Consider the following 11690-nt stretch of genomic DNA (forward strand, 5'->3'; position numbering starts at 1 on the left):
CTTATAACGTTGGCAATGCTCCTAAACCCATTTAGAAGCATAAGTAATGAGCGGTATCTAGCAACACATCATTACTACCCAAGTTATAAAAATGTTAAGATCCAACATCACCTTGTGACTACTAATTGTGACTCTTCACAATATATGACAAGTGTCCTTCTATCCTAGACATCTAGATTGATCAATGTGAGGCATAGACCGTGTCATCCTCTGACCAATCTAAATCTTGAACTCCAAGTAGACTCACTAAATCAAATGAGCTCAATATCTCATATTGACTCATTTGGGCATGGACATGCACTTCGTAGTCTCACTCTATCAAGAATATCGATGTCTCTCCCGTCATATAGGAGGGATAGATCCCATCTACATCACTCACATCCCTCTACATAATTCGTTACATACCCAGTAATCGCCTTTATAGTCCACTCAGTTACGGGTGACGTTTGACGAAACCAAAATACATAACTCTTTATGTAGGGATCCATGGTGACTTCAGGTCTAAGGACTAGTAGTCATACTAATAGCCACATGAGAAAGTATATGACACTCATATAACAATCCATGATACTTTCTCATGGCGGGTCATTCAGTATACATTCTCCAATACATACCCATGTGTCAACTTGATATCTCTATATCCATGACTTGTGAGATCAAGTCATCGAGTTGACCTACATGCTAGTCTTATTGTATTAATATTATCCCTGAATGTTAATACTCGACTAGGAATGATTAAGAGTAGTGTTCCCTATATCATCTCACTATCGGTTCAACTAACCGATTGATATAGGTGAGAACCTTCTACTCAAGGACGCTATTATACTTAGTTTATTTGACACCAATACAAGTAAGTATAATAACCAAAACAAATGTCTTTTTTTATATAAGAATATGATACAACAAGTCCATAATACAATCATCAAATGATTGACTCTAGGGCTCTAACTAACATCATATTCCTAATATTTTATATTAATGACATATTACTTATAGGAAATGATATGTCAGTTCTATAGTCAGTTAAAGTTTGGTTGTCCACAACATTCTCCATAAAAGATATGGGAGAAGTAACTTACATCATAGGGATGAAGATCTATAGAGATAGACTACAAAAGTTGCTTAGTCTTTCACAGTTGATATGTATAGACAGAGTTGTAAAATAGTTTAGCATGTCTAAATCTAAGAAAGGCTTCATACCTATGAGGCATGAAATTCATCTTTCGAAGTCTATGTGCCCACACACAAAAAGATGAGAGAATTTGCATGGATAAGATACTTTATGCGTGCACAATAGGATCTATCATGTATGTTATGTTATGTTATGTACACATCCCGATTTATTGTATGCTTTTAGTCTTATGAATAGATACTAGTCAGATCCAGGAATGAATCATTGGGCGGCTGTCAAGACAATTCTTAAGTACTTGAGAAGAACTAAAAATATGTTCTTAGTATATGGAGATGGTGATATGATCATACGCAGGTATATAGATGCAAGTTTCCAGATAGACAAGGATGAATCCAAGACCTAGTCTAGATTCATATTCGTATTAAATGGAGGCACAGTTAGTTGGAAGAGCTCTAAGCAAGATACTATTACAGATTTTACCTGTGAGGAGGAATACATTACAACTTCGGAAGCATCAAAGGAAGCAGTTTGGATCAAGAAGTTTGTTACCAAAATTGGTGTTGTTCCATCCACTGTTAAAGCATTACCTGTTTACTGGGACAACACTGGAGCCATTGCACAAGTAATGAAAACTAGGTCATATCAATGATCCAAACACGTGCTTCACCGCTATCATCTGATCAGGGAGATCATTAGTAGAAAAGAAATACAACTCGAGAAAATTTCCACTGAAAGGAACCTAATGGATACTTTGACAAAGGCTCTACCACAAAGCAAGTGTGAGAGTCATGTCCATGCTTATGGTTTAGGACATTATGGTGATTAGCATTAGGCCAAGTGGAAGTGTTAGATTTTGAGGGATGTTCAATAAATATAAATTCACTATTTAAGTACATATTATATGTTTGTATAGTCTTAAACTCATTTACTGAATGTCTGTAATACAATTCATAGTAAGAGAGAATTTATGATTCGATCACAACTTGTGATTTCTGCCAAGTAGTTGTTTCTCACTAGTTGGAGGTAGTGGGATATCGAGAGTTAAACGTGGATGCTAGTTATGATAACTAGTTCATTGGAGTGACTTGCTGTAAGACTTCATATGGTTTTCTACATATATGGATATGTTTGTGAAGTTCTTACTATAGCTCGAGTATAAGTTTCCTTCGACTAGAGGTATATAAGGCATCTTGGTCATGGAGACTTATACTTTAATATCTTAAGCAAACATCTCTTGGAAGTATGGACCCAAGATGATTGGGTATAAGTCGAAATGCCCGAAAGTGTTTAGATAGCCCACTCCTTGCGATGAGACATATACCCTATGACCACTCATTAGGATTATTACTCAAAGTGTTTGGCCAAAGCATCATATGTTAAGAGTATGAGACTCTTGTACAAGTAATTTGAATCCGTAGAATGAGGAAGTATTACTTAGGCTAGGTGTGACGTAGTCAACCTAGTGGAGACAGACACATAGACCATATCCTAAACCATGTGGGTATAAGACGAGTGAAAGGAATGAGGCATGACTCACTGTAGTTGTTGAAGGATTCAGAATTAGTTTTGAGAGCAATTGTGATTTTCTAATTAATTGGGGATCATGATATACTAGTAGGTGTCACTCATGATCATTCCATAATTAAGTAGTTAATTATGGATGGCTATATAAATTAGAAACATATTGGGTCACACGCACTACGAGTCTTTAAAAGACATAAAACAAGTTAGAAAATATAATTCTTAGATGAAAAGATAAATATTTGGTTGGACCATAATAAGGCAAATATGGAAATATTTGTCGCAATGAAAGTGAGGATGGACCACATCTCTTATGAAAGAGTTGGACCATATTTAGTTTAGTCATGAACTAATTTAATTTATCCATAAACAAACTTGATTTAGGTGTGAACCAAACTTGTCACGCCGTAGAGGAGTCCCTGCCCAACAAACGGATAGCATCGCCCCTGTAACTATGACAATATGAAACATATATACAATGCCACAAGGCTACTTACAAGATATATCAACAGCCCACACAGTTGGAACATACATAAATACGCAGTTATATACACATCCCACTTAGTTAGAACAAAATGATCACAACCACACAATTGTATAATAAACAACCCACACGACTGTACTAAAAACACAACAGAAAATGAAAAGAAAGCCCATATAAACTAAAAAGATACAATGTGTGTCAGCATGGCATAAACACAACTGAATACCAAAACGATAAAGTAGTCACACGGCTAAACACCAATACAATGCCAATATCATAAGGAAAATATGTATGAAAATAAAAATGAAATAAAGATCATCTTCTGATGTGACATGGGACTGATAGATAGGTACTCAAAGCGACTCCACAATCATCAATCTGCTAACTGAGGAAAAAGATAATACACAAATGTAGTGGTGAGTGTGGGTCACTCAGTGGGTAATAGATATAGTGCATGGTCTATATAAAACATGGAGATCAAAGTATACAGTCTCATTGGGAAATAAGAACATGATCATAAATTGACATAATGAATGTACATACGTAATCTGGATCCAACACATAATATCATGATCATAATGTCATAATAAATGAACCTACCCAATTTGGAACTAATATATAAGGTCAAAATTATAAATAACATAATAAATGCATATACCCAAACTGGAATCGACATATACAATATAATGATAGGTAAACTCATTGGGGATCAGCAACAGATCTGCTCGCAACACCTGAGCAATATAACCGATAGCATATACATGTATAATAAATGACATGAATGAAGTATGACAACCATATGCAACAATCATAGCTCAAACAAGTGCAACATATCGCAATCACATATAGCTAGTATCTACTATAGGACTATCACATATAACTAGTATATGCATGCAACTAAACATGTATGCAAGCGCATCATATGCAAATGTTCATGCATGTCACATGGTCACCTCCAAAACCTCTCAAGACACCATGACCCTAGTATGGCCTAGAGGCCGGATTCGTGACAACTGTACTACCCTCCAACTACTACTATATAGTGGCTGAGGCTGACAGTTTGCTAAGTATTTATTTAACTACAGAGCATCAGGGTCCCTGATTGCTCACAATGCCAGATATCACTCCCTCCCTCAAAGAGTGGCTGGGTGGCACGATAGGACTAGCTCCACTCCAAGCTACCACTCTCCCATAGTGGCCGAATAGGCAGTTATAAATGACTTATGACTCTCTCACACCACAAGGGAGACAATGGTCGTCATTATGCAATGAATGATGAACATAATGTAAATAATCATGATACCGACACAATCATCATCAATGCAATATCTCAATCATTATAAACACCTCCAGTGTTAAGATCCATCTAACACCTATAGGTATAGATAAATCTAACTAGTGTCTACTAAACAACAAGTACAATAAATAGCAACACTAGACACATACACACCACACACGTATGTACCCTACAAAGTAGGTATAATCAACACAATACCTCCAATATTACACTAGACACATAAGATCATCAACATAGGCATTATCGACATGATTCCTCCAATAATACATATCAGACACGTGTACACACAACATAGATACAATCAACATGGTTCCTACAATAACAAACACCAGATATGTGTACACATACAACATGCAAATGGGCAATCAACTAGGTAACTCCTACAACACACACCAATCATGTGTACACTCAACATCAAATGTGAAATCAGCATGTTAACTCAGTCAACAAGATATCCTCTACTATACATATTCTACATGTAAATATATATAATAGAGTATAGATATCCAAAAGCTAAGACTATATCTGAAATAAATAGATCATCTTAAAGGTCAAGTACAAGTATTAAGTAGGATAATAATACAAATGGATTTAAGGTAAAGTAACCTAATCCATCAAATAATATCCATGCACTAAGTTCAAAGAACTATATAGAGGCAAAGGAAAAAATACTCGCCTTTATCTGTCAATCATGCTAAATTAAATCCCACATTGAGACACTTATCTCTAATCTGAGTCCTACAATAGGATATACAATTTAGCTAAATCCTATCATATATCAACTAGCTAAACTAAATCCAATTCCATGTATCTTTTAATCCTTCTATTCATAAACTATAATTCCTTAATCAACAATCATCAATCTATTATCAAATTCCAAAAAATCTCCTGTTAATTCATCAATGAATCAGATAATCATTTAAATCAATCTATTAACCATCATGATTGAATTACTAATAAATCCAATCTGATATCAAATCTATAACTAATCTTGTAATCTAATTTTAAACTTGGATTCAACAACCTTACCACTAAATCTGGATGTCCCAACTAATGATTCGCTGCTGGAGAAAGTAGCTACTAGAAAATGATAACCGACGCTAGGTAGAGCTGCTGCCATCCAAACATACATCCCAAATCAAAACCAAGTAAATACCCAATACACAAATCCTCTACTAGGGTTAACTAATTACTTCTAGGTGTGGCAGCAAGGAGACCTCGTGTAAAGGTACTACTCAATCGGCGCTCAACTGATCAGGAAAGAGAAGAAAAGATGGTCGATCTAATCTCTCCTGTCGGGTGGTAATGGATATGCTCTGGCTATGATATGGGAAGGAGGGGAAGATTGGTAGCGATGGATGAAGCAGCTGGCTTAGATGAGGTTAAAGGCAATGGCTACAACCACGCACCTTGCTCTCGGTAGAATCCACCCAATGTGAGGCCATTCAAATATAGAAGGTGATGGTGGGATGGCACTATTGAATGGCGATGTTGGATATGAGCCGACGTGACAGCGACATCAGATTGGGAGATGTGGGAGAGGAGCAGCCTAGCGACTCCTAGCCGGTGGTGAATCAGGAAGGTGGCAATCGGGGATCAAAATGGAACTATCGCGTCAGGATATGGTGGTCGGTGGTGACACAGAGAAGAGGGTAGCAACAATGATCGGCAAATCGGAGGAGAAGGGAAGTGGCTTCGCACGAGTGAGAAAGATCGGAGGGGAATGAAGGAAGAGGGGGAATCGGGTGATTAGAAGAAGAAAAACTTAGGTTTTATTCACCTTAACTTTAAGTTAGCTCCTCAATTAATTTCCACTTTAATTGGTTATTCTAAACAAGCCCCCTCTAAACCTAACCGATTCATCTCCTTAAACGTGCCATGCAGATTCCATTTAAATCCTAACAAATTTCTAAAAATCCCTAAAAATTCCTACCAGACTATTTCTCAAATAATCTTATTATTTTAGTGTTGTATTTTACAAAACTAAGGGTTTACTAATTTTTTATAAGGCATAATGGATTGGATTTGGGGTTTCTAATCCAACTCATTAAAGAGGTCTATATATTTATATGGTTAAGAGATAATTAATATACAATTCATTATTAACTTGATTAGGTTTTGAAAATCTAAACCCAATACCTCTCACTCCCTCTCCCTCTCTCTTGCCGCTGACCACAATAAGAGGTTCTCCTCTTGTTAGCTTGAGGCACCCAAAGGAAGAAGATCTTCCTTTTGCTTATTCTTCCTCTTCTTGATCCTTCTCTTTCAGTCATCGCTAATACCTTTTGAAGGTGAAGCTTGTTCTCTTGGAGTTATCTTGAAGATCTTGACGTGTATACGAATAGAGACGAGGTTCGATGACATCGTAAAAGTGTGATGCTCTTCTCGTTACAGGTCATCTGTAAGGTATTACTAGAATAATTGTAATTTGATTTCATTTTTTTTTATGATTTTGTCTGCGCGATTGTATCTTGAATGCGTGTAGTGTGTGTAATATAATAAATTAATTTATTTAGCATTAAGTCTTCTGCTGTACATGTTTACAAAATATATTTTTAGCACACACCACATCGGGCATATCCCAACAAGTTAGATTCAATTGAATCCACTCATTATAGAATAAAAATAATGATTAATTGGGATTAATCAGGCATTAAAAGAGAAGACCAAAAGACAAAAGACCTTTTGTATTCCTTCCATTAAAGAGTTTAATGGATCATTAATCAAAGGAAGACCAAAAGCCAAAGGACCTTGGTATTCCTTGGATGAGTACAAAAGGTTGTTGAATTCATTTTCATAAAATAAAAAAGAATATTCTAGTCTTCCTCCTCCACTTCTTCTTCTTGGCCGAAACTTCCTTGAGGGATTGTTAGGACAACCAAGGTTGTTTCGTCTCTAAGTTGTGAGTTTGTGAGATGAATAGGAGAACATGTTTGTTTGGATACCATAGAGGCACAAATACTTAATTGCGCTGAGATCTACATCCAAAGAAATGTTGCTATGGGGAGATCGTGTTTATGCAACAAGGGTAGAACTCTCAGTTCAACTAGTATACAGTTTCATTCACATGGATTTTCTGGAAAGGATCTTGATAGTATTTTGTTGTGCTTGTGTTATTTTGCTCTCAAGATCCTGACAAGTCTTATCAAATCATGGAAGCTATGTAGAAAAGTCTAGGTGGGTCAAGAATCTGACGCCTGGTAGTTGGACTCAATATGTCTGGAGGACCTAATATCGAAGGCAAGCCCTGGCGAGCCAATCTGATGCTGAGCTGAAGTTCAAATAGGTCTGGAGGACCTGATTTTGGCAGGTAGGTTGAGGTAAGCAACTGAAGTTGAGTGACTGGAAGGTCATGTCCTAGGAAAGGATAAACCATAGGTCTTTGATCCAACTAAAGAAACCTAAAGTTTTTAAGTTGAGATTAAGACAGGTCTTACTATCTTACTCATGCAGCATTATACTATTGTGTTAACTTTGTGCTACAAGGATACTTTTTATATTCTAAACTAACTTTGTTTTGTATAATCCGAAGGGATCAGTCGACCAAATAGGAGGTTCAGTCAAAAAAATAGGAGGTTTAGTCGACCGAACCTAGCTGATGTTCAGGGTTCAAATCACATAGAGCATACTTGGAAGTCAGGTGGATCGGTCGACCAAACCCCGAGATTAGTCAACTAAACATTAAATGCAATTTATCATCAAATATGGTAAAGAAGAAATTCAGTCCGATCGGTCAACCGAATACAGTGATCAGTCGATCGAATAATAAATGTAATAAATGGTGCAAAGATCAAATCTCGACAGAGAAGGAAGGATGTGTGATTAGTTGACCAAAAGGATTAGTTGACCAAAGGCTTTCTCTGTTGACCAAACGTAACTTATGAAAGTACTTCTAAAGCTCTAAGCAAAAAAAAACTCTGTGCGACATTTCTGATCTCTGATTCATTTTGTCTCTACTGTACTACTACTATTCATGCAAGTTACGACAACTCTGCTCTGAGAAGATCTCCAACTGCACTATATTTTTCTTTCATTGTTGTTCATAAATTCTTTTTATACTTGTATTTATACTTGTATTCATACTTGTACGATTTTGCTTTCTCTGGAAGAACTACTATTAATGGACTGCCCAATGAGTGTGGTCAAGGATCGCGGACAAAGTTACGAGACTATGAACCAAGTAAAACAAAGTCTTTACTTTCTGCTACTATTCACTTTGATCTGTTTTTATGAAAAGAAAAAGATGTTTAACGAGCGATATTCCCCCCCCCCCCCCCCCCTTATTTATATTATGATCCTTCGATTGGCATAAAAGCGAGATTGCTCTAAAAAGATTTAATAGTCATGGCTTTTTTCTAGTTTCTCAGTTATTCTTGTCTCGATTAATTCTTTTTCCACACTTTCATGACCAAGTCTTAGTACATTTTTTTTATATTTTATTTTGTGCAAATATGACAAGTTCTTACCAAAAAGGACATAATAGTATTCATCCACCACTTTTCAATGGAGAAGACTTTAACTATTAGAAACAGAGGATGGAGTTCTTTCTAAAGTCCAACATTGATATATAGTTCTGTATCAAGAAAGGGTACACAAAACTAGTAAATGAACTCGGAGAACAACTAGATCTAGAAAAGTAGAATTCAAAGATGAAAAGGAAAGCTCAACTCAATGCTTGGGCTACATATATCTTCAAATGTGGTTTGACAAATAAAGAACTTGATCAAGTTGGCTACTTCAATAATGCTAAGGAGCATTGGGACAAGTTGGTTGAAATTCATAAGGAAACCCACAATCCAAAGGTAATCAAAAGCAATCCTATTTTAAATAATTTTTCTAATAATGAAATGTAGGACAATGAATCATCCTAGGAAGAGTGAAACATGGAAGAAGCAAAGCATAGATGCTTCGTGGCACTAACAACAATTGGGGTTCCAACAGAAGGATCCACACGCGACAGACACTCCACTAATGAAAACACTCCTTTATCATAACTACCGAAGGCAAAGAATCCTTACACAAACTCTCAATACAACAAGAAAAGAAGAACAAGCTTATACAATACAAATCTTACACGATTTACAAAACCCTAGCTTGCTTCTTCTCCTTGTGGAATGCCTATTGACCTTGGAAGTGCAGCAATACTTTGCTATAAGATAGCTTCAAGAACTGGCATGGATAGCTGAGAGTGATCGTGAGAAGTGGATAGGAAGAACTACGGAGAAAGACGCTTGCCAACGACTTTATCCTACGCAGCGGTCACCTCCCAATCGATCAACTAATCGATTGGGGAGGCTGAACTAATCGGTTGATCGATTCAGCCTTCTTCTGAGCTTTCTAGAAAGCGTCCAAATCAATTGACGGATCGATTTAGGCTTTCTCACGATTGCGTGAGAAAAACCAGCCCCCAATCGATCCGTCGATCGATTGGAGGTGCCTAATTGATCAGATGATCGATTGGGAAGCGTTCTGTGCCTGTGATAAAGTCTCCCAATTGATCAACCAATCAATTGGGCTGCTGCCTATCGTAGAATAGTGCTAATCGATCGGTTGATCGATTGAACCACTGTTTAATCGATCTGTTGATTGATTGGTCTCCCCTTGACTTGCTTAAACCAAGTCTAGGGTTCCCAAATCCAACATCCGGTCAACCATGACCTATTGGAACCTAAAGCCTAGCATCTGGTCAACCTTGACCTACTAGGACTCCTTCACCAAGTGTCTGGTCAATCCCTTTGACCCACTTGGACTTTCACGTGCCTAACTTCACTCACCAGGACTTACCATCTGCCTGGCTTCACTCACCAGGACTTTCACCTAGCTTCACTCACTAGGATTTTCTAACTGCCTAGCTTCACTCACTAGGTCTTTCACCTGTCTTCACTCACCAGGACTTTCATCTGCCTAACTTCACTCACGAGGACTTTCACCTAGCTTCACTCACGAGGATTTTCCAACTGCCTAGCTTCATTCACAAGGTCTTTCACCTGGCTTCACTGACCAAGTTTTTCAACTACCTAACCTCTAGTTAGGACTTTTCCAATCAAGTATCCGGTCAGGCTTGACCTACTTGACTCTTCTTCACACCAATCTGGTCAAACCCTGACCTGAGGGGAATTGCACCAGCAATCTCCCCAATTGAACGATTGCACCTGCGATCTCCATGTATTGTTAAATATCAAAACTCAAATATCAAAACTCAAGCTTGAGCCAACTCAAGCCTAGTCACCTTGGTCAACCTTGGCCCAAAGGATATTGCACTAACAATCTCCCCCTTTTTGATGTTTGACAATACCTTTAAGTTAGTAATGAAGGCATTGAACATGTTAGAATGTATACTAAAAGCCTAGCTTTTTGTATAAATATTTGTTTTGAAATAAGAATCACGTTGGTCAAATGTCTTTATGTTAAATATAGTTGCTCATTTAATTTATATTATAGATAATATGGTGTGTGGTGTCACACAGAAGATCATGTTATCAATTTCTTATAAATTATAAATAGTAGCTCATGACCAAAATGGATAGAGACAAACCATTGGAACGGTCATAATGTGATTTATTATTAGTTTATCTTGACTATAAAATTACACTAGTACACTCTTAGTGTATTGAGTAGGATCATTTGAGGTTGTTCTTTTTATACTGATTATATAAAAGAATAGGATTTCTGTTATTATGGAAGTGCGTACTCTTAATCCCGATATAATGAAAAACATATATATTTAGTATTTATTTCTTTAATTTATCAATGGGTGAAATTTAGTTCATTAAATCAATGGGCCCAATAAGTTGGAAAATAATATTATTTACATGATGTGTTGTTGATTAAAGAAGGAAATTGTGTCCTAGTTATCTAGGTTGATGATGTCCCCTTAAGAAACTCATAAGGATTGTCATGTAAACCCTGCAGGTGGACTTAGTCCTGCATGACAATAAAGTTGAGTGGTAGTACTCTTGGAGCTAGATGTTAATTGAGTGTCAGTAACTCATTTAATTAATGAACATTCGATATCTTAAATACGGGGAGATTAACACATTCATGATAAGAAGGAGCCCATAATATAATTTGAGAATGGTGCGGTAGTTCAATAATAACTCTTTAGTGGTATGAGTTTTTATTGATGAACTTGAGTTAGGTGTTTGGGGCGAACACGGGAAGCTCAAGCTCATCAGGAGACCAAAGCCAATTCCTCCTCTAGGTCCCTATTGTAACCTCTTATATAAAGCCTTATATCCACCTAAAGCCTAGTTTCT

Source organism: Zingiber officinale, chromosome 7A (genome assembly GCF_018446385.1).
Source record: "Zingiber officinale cultivar Zhangliang chromosome 7A, Zo_v1.1, whole genome shotgun sequence".
In the NCBI taxonomy this organism is placed as follows: Eukaryota; Viridiplantae; Streptophyta; class Magnoliopsida; order Zingiberales; family Zingiberaceae; genus Zingiber; species Zingiber officinale.